The 9,472-nt window shown below is 37.1% G+C and overlaps 1 protein-coding gene across 1 annotated transcript in view; it reads right to left on the reverse strand.

Moving 5' to 3' along the window:
• Positions 1–9,472, reverse strand: part of SOX5 (SRY-box transcription factor 5) — a 993,423-nt gene that overhangs the window by 459,240 nt on the left and 524,711 nt on the right. The gene's annotated exons all lie outside the window — the stretch shown is intronic.

Raw genomic sequence — 9,472 nt, forward strand, 5'->3', positions numbered from 1 at the left:
ACCTAATCAACGTCTCTGCAGGGTCAGAGAATGAAACCTCTCTTCCTCTGTTTGAGGTTAACACCCCACTAATAGCTGGGATCCACTCTGCTCACATCACCTTGGGACCTTGCTTCATCAATTTTCCCCATTCTGAGTATATCTTCTGTTCTATCAACTCATTCTTCTTAACCTATAAACATGCTCAAATCATTCTCATCCTATTAAACCTTCCTTCACACCCCCATCTCCCTTTAACTTCCACCCTATCTTCTTTCTCAAAGATTCTTCTTTTCAGCCCAACCTCATCAGTCATTTTTGCAACCTGTTATTCTAAAATCTAAATTTAAAATTAGATTTTAAAATGCAGATGAAAATACTTTTTCCCTTGAAGTTTGTTGCTTTTTTTATCATTTGCTTAGAAATGTTACCTATATTTCAATGTATCTATCAATTAAGAGATGAAAATATTCTAGAATGAAAAACACAATATTCAACCCACCTGATGCATCAGTCTCAAAGTCCTAATCATAATAAAGCTATCAGAATCATAGAAAGGCAGAGTTGGAAGAAACCTTTAGTCTATTCTTCCTAATTCTGCCTATGTTGGAAATGAGACCTAAACACCTAAGGTCATACATACACCAAGTAAAGAGCAGAGCTATGACCTAACTTAAGTTTCCCTAACTCCCAGTTCAGTGCTCTTTCCTCTACAAATTGAATTCTATTCTTTAAAATATCCCTTTTCATATATAATTCTTATTCAAATATTAAGAAAAACAATATAACACTGAGTGCAACCATAAGAAGAGACCAATTTGAAACACAATAATACATTTAAATTAAAATGTTTTCCAGACTTTAATTCTATGGAAAATATACAGACACCTCTAGCCAGTGAAAGCCTACTATTTTCATAGACAGACAAAACAGAGATTAGCGAAATAAATGACCAAATCTGGGATTTGAAGTAGAATATGTAAATAAAGAATTATAGTTTTAAAGATGAAAGGAACCATATAGGTTATCTGGCCGAACTTCCTACTATTTGTTTGTTTATTCTAAAACCTGAGTCTCAGAAAGCAAAAGATCACACACCAAATGAGCTGCTGCATTTATTCCACTCTACACCTCTGTCCAAGCCTGAACTATACAGTAATGAAGAATCAATTTCTTCTAGGTTAGTCAGACATTTGGAGGGAGGAATAAGTTACCTATGCAGTTGTACAAAGATACTAACAAGTTCACTGCAACAGTGGTTAATTAAATGATCTCAGTGTCTCAGAGCTGATTTTCTATAAGGAGCCATTTTCTTCCAGGGAGAGGCATAGTAACTCGGTAAACTGGAGTCCAATTTTACTTAACATCATTTGATTTATACCTGTGTGTCATATTTCCCTTCCAAAATATGAGAAGCAATTGAAGGATGGAGGCAATTAATAACTTCTACCGAAGGGAAAAAACTACTACTAAAACCCCGCATGATGCATCCTTGGTTCCACACTGTAGCAAAGCCTGTTTGGTAGAGCTAACCTATTATTAGGTCCTTCTAGTAATTACATCCTTCCAACAAAGTAGAAGACAGAACCACGTGATACTGAATTCTAGAACAATGTCAAGTCACATTAGAGCACATTTCCAATTTATTTACTCTTACAAAGTTTTGACTGAGCAATGTTGAACAGTCATTAGTGCCTCAAAGGCTTCAAACCTTACACAATGTATAGAGAGGTAACCAAGGGTCAAAGTTCTCTGACGTGGGCCCCACCACTAACCAACCTCCCATCCCCCATGAAGATGTGCTGTGCAGTTTAAATCAATAACTGAAACTGTGACTTGGGTAATCCCTTTGGTCATTTTACACCTAAGGGTACTAATGAGAACCTGAATTTCTCTCCACCCCATCCCAAAGTCAAGACAAGTAACACACGTAAAAGGAGCTCTCCCAGCCCAGAATTAACAACCTTCAGTCAGTGCTCTTTACTTAAAGGAAGAAAACAATTAAGTGAAACCTTGAAGTAATCTCATTCTGCCTGTTTAGCCTCTTCATCCCTCAATGTGTGGTGAGCAAGTGTGGCAATCAGGGCTAAGGCCTGCTATCATTCGGCCTTAATTAAAAAAGACACAAGCAGCGGAGCTGTGAATTAGAAATGTAGCTACGCACTACCCCTGATTAATTCGAGGCTCATGTTGGATTAATAACTCCAAACAAAGAACAAAAGGAAATTGTTATGCGAATTGCAGCCCTCCCAGGCCAGACAAAGGTCAAATCACAGGATTTCAATTTCATCCGGAGTCGCTTAATCAACTCCCTCGGAAGGAAGACCATATGTAGTTCTGAAAGCTACCCATTGTAGTCCTCTTGTCGCTGGACCTGAGGGACGGCACAGTCATCCCCTCAAACTATTCTCAATCGCTTCTCTTCTTTCTCCTTTAATATGACAAAAACTTCATTATTACCAGTGATTAAAGAAGAAGAGATCTGCCCTGCAGAAAACATCCCAACAACTGCTGGTTTATGGAGGAAGCTGGACACTGTTGGCACCCAACCTACAGGGCCTGTTCCCTTTCCTGAGAAAGGTCTGCACCAGCAGCTACAGAGTTATAACCACCACAGGGTGATGTCATTGGCAGAGCATTGGCAGGGCTGTGGTACTACAGGGCATGTATCAAAAGATGAGGAAAAAAAAAAAAGAAAACTTCTGCCTACTAAATAAAAGGAAAATGAATGCAAGGCAAAGCCCATCATTACCTTAAGATAGTGAGATTGCAGAAAGTATCAGAAGACAGAGCTCTCTCCTCCGTATAGATTAGAAGCTCCGCATGAGATGGGGACAGAGGTCTAAGTGCCTCAGGAGACCTGAGGCGCATGGCCAGGCACCCTGAACCCTTCCCCAGCAGTTCTGGGGTTTCTTTCTCCTGGAGACTGCACTAAGGACTGCCATAGGCTGGACATGGCAGATTCTCATTAGCAAGACAGGTTTAAGTGGTTTGAAGATGTGGCGACTTACACGGCAGTGTTAACACTTTTCACCCTGTCAACACCAAAGAGTTACTAATGGTAACCTCTCAGGACCACTGCACCATTGTCCTATGATAATCAAGGCCCAGTGCTCGTCAAATGAAATTCCAGCAAAATTAAGAAGTTCTTCCAAACGACAAAAATATAATTCCGGGGGGATTTTTCATGAGAACCCCAAGGTCGCTTTTTGGACTAATGGAATCAGCACCAGTATCTTAAGGCAGGGGTCCCCAACCTGACCTCGGTCCGTGACCTGTTAGGAACCGGGCCGCACAGCAGGAGGTGAGCAGAGAGCGAGCAAAGCTTCATCTGCCGCTGCCCATCGCTCGCATCACTGCCTGAACCATCACCCCCCCACACTCCACCGGTCCACAGAAAGATTATCTTCCACGAAACCGGTCCCTGGTGCCAAAAAGGTTGGGGACCGCTGTCTTAAGATAATGATGGCAAATAGAATTCTTATCTAAGTGATTCACTGAAGTGCCTAATAAAGTGCCCTATATAGGACAGATGCTCAGTAATTATGGGCTGTCAGGATTTGTATCATCCAAACTGATATGGCAAAATTTTCAGTCTCTACCTTTACAGAATGCAGTAATAGTTGTTACCTTCACGTATTCTACATGAGTCATTTGGGAAATTCATTTATTCCTCTGAACTCCCATAGTGTTTTTTCAGGACTTCTTTTACTGAACATAGCATTTTCTCCTGTATATTATGTGATTCATTCATTCACTTATCCCTTTACCCATTGAGCAAATATTTTTTGGGTATCTACAATATGTGTCAGGCACTGTCCCAGGATGACTAAAAGCAGACACTATCCTTGCTCTCATGGTATTTACAGTTTAGTTGGTGAGACAAATAATCAAATGAATGCTTAAATAAATGTAAAATTTAAGTGTGGTAGGCGTCACAAAGGAGGTACATGGGATTTTAACCTATTAAGGGAGGAGTCCCTGAGGAATTGACATTTTTTTCCCAGATGTGAAGTAAGAATATAAGCTGAACTTAGTGTAAAGACAGGAGACAGAGGCAGTCTTCACTGTCTGAGAGAGCATAAGTGAATTGGTCTGAAAAGGGCATAGGTCTAGAACTCGGGCCACAAGGCAGAGAGCAGTGTGAGCTGAGTCTGGAGGAGCAAGGGGACCCCCAAAACATAAAAAGCAACTTTGTAGGCCATGTCAAGGATTCTGGTGTCATCCTAAGAAACAGTTGGAAACGTCTGAAATTCTTTAAGAGGAAGTGGTCAAGACACAATCAGAACTGTAGCCATTGTAATTTGCCCCCCCATTCTACAAGATCTCTAGTGGCTGAGAGCGATTTACCACTGTCCTTTCCCAGTGCCTAGCACAATGTTTTGCAGGACAGAATGGCATCTTCCTCTCAAGGACTGGCAGGGTTGATTCAGTTGATATCACAGCTCCATACATGCTCCCATGCCTAAGCCATGAGCCTGATCGAAGGGGATGTCTTCTCAGAAAGAGAACCATTCCTTGATGCAAGTTAATTTCAATCAAATTAAATTTAAAAGCATTTTAATATGATGTTTGTTCAATACCACTGAATGAATGAATGAATGAATGAATGAATGGCTTTTAACTTTGCTACACCACTGGAAGACGGTGGTCAGTGCCCTCGACAAAACCTCTGACTATGAGTAAAGAATCGGAATGCTTCCCTCTTTGCAATTGATTGCCATTGTTTGGGTTGGATGTCTTCTCAAGGGAAAATGATGATTTCTGACTTCTAAGATATCCAAAGGTGTAATGGCATTGCTTTTGACAAATTAGTCCCCAAATATGAAACCTAAAGTTTTCTATTTCAATTTAATGGATATAAAAAAGTTATAAATGTATCTGTGAGTCATAATTCCCAGGGAGCATTCATGCAAGCTATGTTCCTTATGTGACATGCAGCTATCAAATAATGAGCACATTCAGGAAGCAAATTCAGATGTTTGTTACACATGATAGAACAGCTGCATGAAGAGCTTTTTGAGGATTATTCTTCAAGTTTCTCTTAAAGCCACTTCATTTCCTTTCTGAAAAGCACTATTACTTGATCTGCATAGTTAAGACAAACCTCAGAAATTGGATGAATGTTAAATTTTTCATATTAGTCTGAAATCCAGAAAAGCTGTCCAAATCCCAGATATACAATGTACAATTATCTTGTAGACATTTTAAGTCTTACGGCGTCTGATTTGGAGGAGGAAAATTTATCTCAGTACAGAACTTGTTGACTGTTTTAGATGATTTGTAAACATGATTTCAAATTATACTCAACAAAATAAACAACCAAATTAATTGCTAACCCTGACTATTTCTTTTACTTAGACATTGGCAAAAACAGTCCTACATTTGGGGTCATTTAAAATACTTATCCTTAGAGTTGACATGGAAGAATCATAAAATAACTTCCATTAGTTGAGCAATTAAATATATCATACACTCAACTATATATACATGTATTTATTTATTTATTTTAATTTTTGAATATTTATTTTTAACCAAATCTTTACAAGAGCCATGAGGTACAGGTATCCATTTGTTAATTCATTCAATATTTATTGAGTGCTTGCTATGTGCCAGGCACTGTGAATATAGCAATGAATAAAACAGATATAATCCCTGCCCTCAAGGTGCTTTCATTATTTTTTGACATGTAAGGAAATTGTGATTTAGGCTAATATGTAAATTGCCCTGGGTTTACATAAGTAAGTGGTAAACCCATGTTTCTGAAATCCAAAATGTTAGGTTTTGACCATCCTGCTATGCTTTTCTTAAAATATTGTGACTTTGTAATAAGCATTTAGCCAGATTCCCTCATGTCAGAAGCTAATTTAAACTAAGATAAGTACTGTGAGAATATTCTTTAATTTTACTAAGTATTAGAATACAAAGAAGTACATTATCACTTCAGCATTTTGGAATATAATTGTAATGAAGTATAATGGTTTGAATGAGCTAATTATGCTTTCCAAGATGGCAGACTTCTATTTTATACGCTGTATAAAATAGAATCTACTAGAATAGATTCTAATAGATTTTAATTCTAATAGAATCTACAGGAATCTACTTTGTTTTAACTACAAAACAATTTCTTTTGATATATTATAAAGTGTATCTCATTCACTCAATCAAGATATCAAGTTAATTTTATATTAAGACAATGAAATCATAGAGTCTATTTCCATCTACATTGTGCTGTATCACACATACTAACCAAAACCAAACCAAATTTTAGAACAATACAAATCCATTTAGATTTAACCTCTTAAGTAACTGCTATATGACAGTTATGAAAAGTAAGTCGTATAACTTAAAAATAACCACCAGAATTCAGAAAGTATGAGAATTCATAGGCATTTGCTCAAAATGAATATTTTGCTTCAAAGCAAGTTGAGCTGACTAAATTTGACTACATTTCAGACATTTCTAAATATGTGTAATAATTTTCAAACAGTAATTCCAAATTATTATACTCACAGATGTTGCCAAAGTAACAAGTAAAAGGGCTCCATAACGTGTTAGGGTTGGACAGAACGCATTAAAAAGGACTGTAACGCTTAATCTCCATAACATAACCAATCTGTAACTCTGAGTGTTCAGAATTTCATTTGACCTAATTAAAAAAGATTATAAAGCCGAATTTTAAGCACTTAGATTTTCACTGAGCAAAGTAGAGTAAGATTGGTAATCCACACGGAATTTCTCTCTCAAATAGGGAATTCCAGAAATGATTTCTCTGAACATGATAACCTGTATGTATATTAAAAATGTGGTTACTAAAATCCCTCCACTTACTAAATTTTAAATTTGTAGTTACTTAAAAATATTCTTTATTAATCATGTAAAGAAACCTGTGGAAAATATTTTTTAAATGTTAACTATCTTTCTATTAGGGTACAAAATATAAAAAAAAAGAAAGACAGGGAAAAGAAAAAGAAAAAAAAAAAACCAGAAACCTCTGGAATAGAGGGGATCTGGGCAAAGTTGGAGAGGATGAGGCTTTATACTTAAAAGGATAACACTCGAATGAGAAATGGAAAGATAGGACTACACAGATTGTAACCTAAAGAGTGTGGCAGCCAGGAATCCGAGGCCATGGTAAACTCAGTTGTCTCTAATGGAAAAAAACCTATTTTTCTAAACTCATACAAAAGGTCTGAAGGTTACATAAACAATAAAAAGAATCCAATCTAGAGAGAAAGAATTGAAAGATACTAGTTCAACTCTGGTTCTCTTGCTTAAACAGCTCCATATCTACTTTTTAACACAATAAATTTGCCAGCAGCTTTCCCAAAGAAAATATTATTTTAGATACAGACAAAAGTGACTCGTGTGGTCTTTAAATATTTAGACGTATGAGTCCTTCTTAGGCTGTAGAGACTCTCTACTCCTATCTAGTGGTACCTAATGCTTATTACAGGGAAGAGTAAAATATTCCTCTCAAATCCCAAAATTAGCTGACAGCTAATAAACAAGTGGGAGATGGTAAAATACCAAAAGAAACTTTCAAAATTATTCACAGAATAAAATAGCACACTTAAAAAAATACCAGTGACTGTAATTACTGAAAAAAAATTCCATGGAATAAATAACAATACTCATCTGTGGCCATCCAATTTTCTTCTCAAATGAATCAGAAAAGTGAGCTGGCTCTCACTAAGGTGAATATTACGATTCGCAGGAATAGAATGATAAACATAGGAACTCTGTATACTTAACAATTAGCTCCTGGAGACCAGATTTTCTTTCTAATCCACATTCCTATAATAGACTGGATTACCGTATGTAAATAAAATCTCAGAATCTGAACATATCCAATACAGCTTAACTTTTTTTTGAATAGCCAGATTCAACATAGCTACACTCTTAAAAAGTAGTAAGAAGAAAGCAAAATGCCTCTTGATATTTAGAGTAAACATAGTGGGGAAAAAAAAAAAAAGCAAAGGAAAACTAAAGTTAGCCTTGGCAGTTGCTTCCTAAAGGAAATGATTTTGACAGGTTAACCATGGGAGTAAAGGTTTCAATGATACTTCCTCGACTACAGAAGATGACATAATTTTAACATGCAAAGAGTTTCTCCAACTCTGTATGAGATGTTCTGAGTATAAAGATTTCTTATCTCAAAAGAGAGAAATCTGAGAAAAAAATCTTTTTAAAAAAAATCATCGATTATAATTAACTAGTGGCTGGGGAAATCCCTATTAGTACTGTGGCTAGAACTGGTGAAGCCTTGACTACAGAGGAGCTGGTAACTTCGGCTATGGCTGTGAAATTGCATGCAAAGATTTCTTTAAACTTCTCCACTGCACATCTGCAACAGAGTTAATGTAATCTCATCCACTCAGGAGAAGAAAAAGGCACCAAGGGAATAGTGTATCGCCGTCACAAACTCATATCAGGCTCCAAGGACTGTGCAGAGATTGTGAATATAAATATAAAACCCCACGGTACAGTGGCAAAGAAGCATTTAAGAAAGATTTATACATAGGCAAACTTTTAAAAGTTAATTTGAAAGCCAGGTGAACCCACAAAGCTTCGTATCATATTGGTATAGTTACAGTCTCATTGCTTAACATGAATTTTTCCTAGCAAAACATCTCAAAATGGCCTCGGATTCACTATTCAGCCCCTTCTAATCTACTGAAACTCTTCATTCATATTGACAAAACTAGCAGACACTGATTCACAAATTCCTTTGCTTGCTTAATTCCACGGCACATCTATCCCTACTGAATACTCCTATTTCCTCAAAACAATGTCTCTTTTGGCTTCTGCGATTCCAGACTCTTAAAATTTGAAATTCCTCATGATTTTACACTTCATTTGCTTCATGTGTTATTTACTCCCATGTTTTAAGCACCATTTATGTGAAAAGAACCCTCAAATCTGCTCTCTCAACTCCAGACCACCACATTCTACTGCCTTCCACATCTTCCTGTGGATGTCTTGCAGGCATCTAAAGTTCGGCATGTTTAAAATTAAATTCATTACCTCCTTCTGCGTCTCCTCAATGTTTTCTAAACAACGTCACCATTCACTGAAACTCCAAAGCTAGAAATTTAGGAATAATCCCCAATATACAGCAAATGATTAGGTCATATTAATCTGTCCTCCTAAATAGCTCTCAAGTTTGACTCCATTGTCGTATCACTCTACTATGAGCAGAAGCATAGCAAGACAAGAGGTTGATCGATGGATGGTAACTTCCCTTCAACGTGATTTCCAGAAGCAGTGTCCTTTCTGTTGAAAGGTTATTCAAGTAGTTACCTAAAGGTAATAAAACATGGTATATTCTAAGACCAAGATGAAAAGTCATAAGGAGGGCCATGTGAAAGCAAGACTGGGACATATACAGAGGCCCTTATATGGAAGCCCCTTCTTCATGTGCCCACTCTTCCACCAAAGTCGCCTTCTTGCCCTCAAGTCCCCCAATATGAGAACTTGGCTCTGCCTTTAA

The sequence above is a fragment of the Balaenoptera borealis genome (assembly GCF_965194805.1).
Source record: "Balaenoptera borealis genome assembly, chromosome: 13".
Classification (NCBI taxonomy): Eukaryota; Metazoa; Chordata; class Mammalia; order Artiodactyla; family Balaenopteridae; genus Balaenoptera; species Balaenoptera borealis.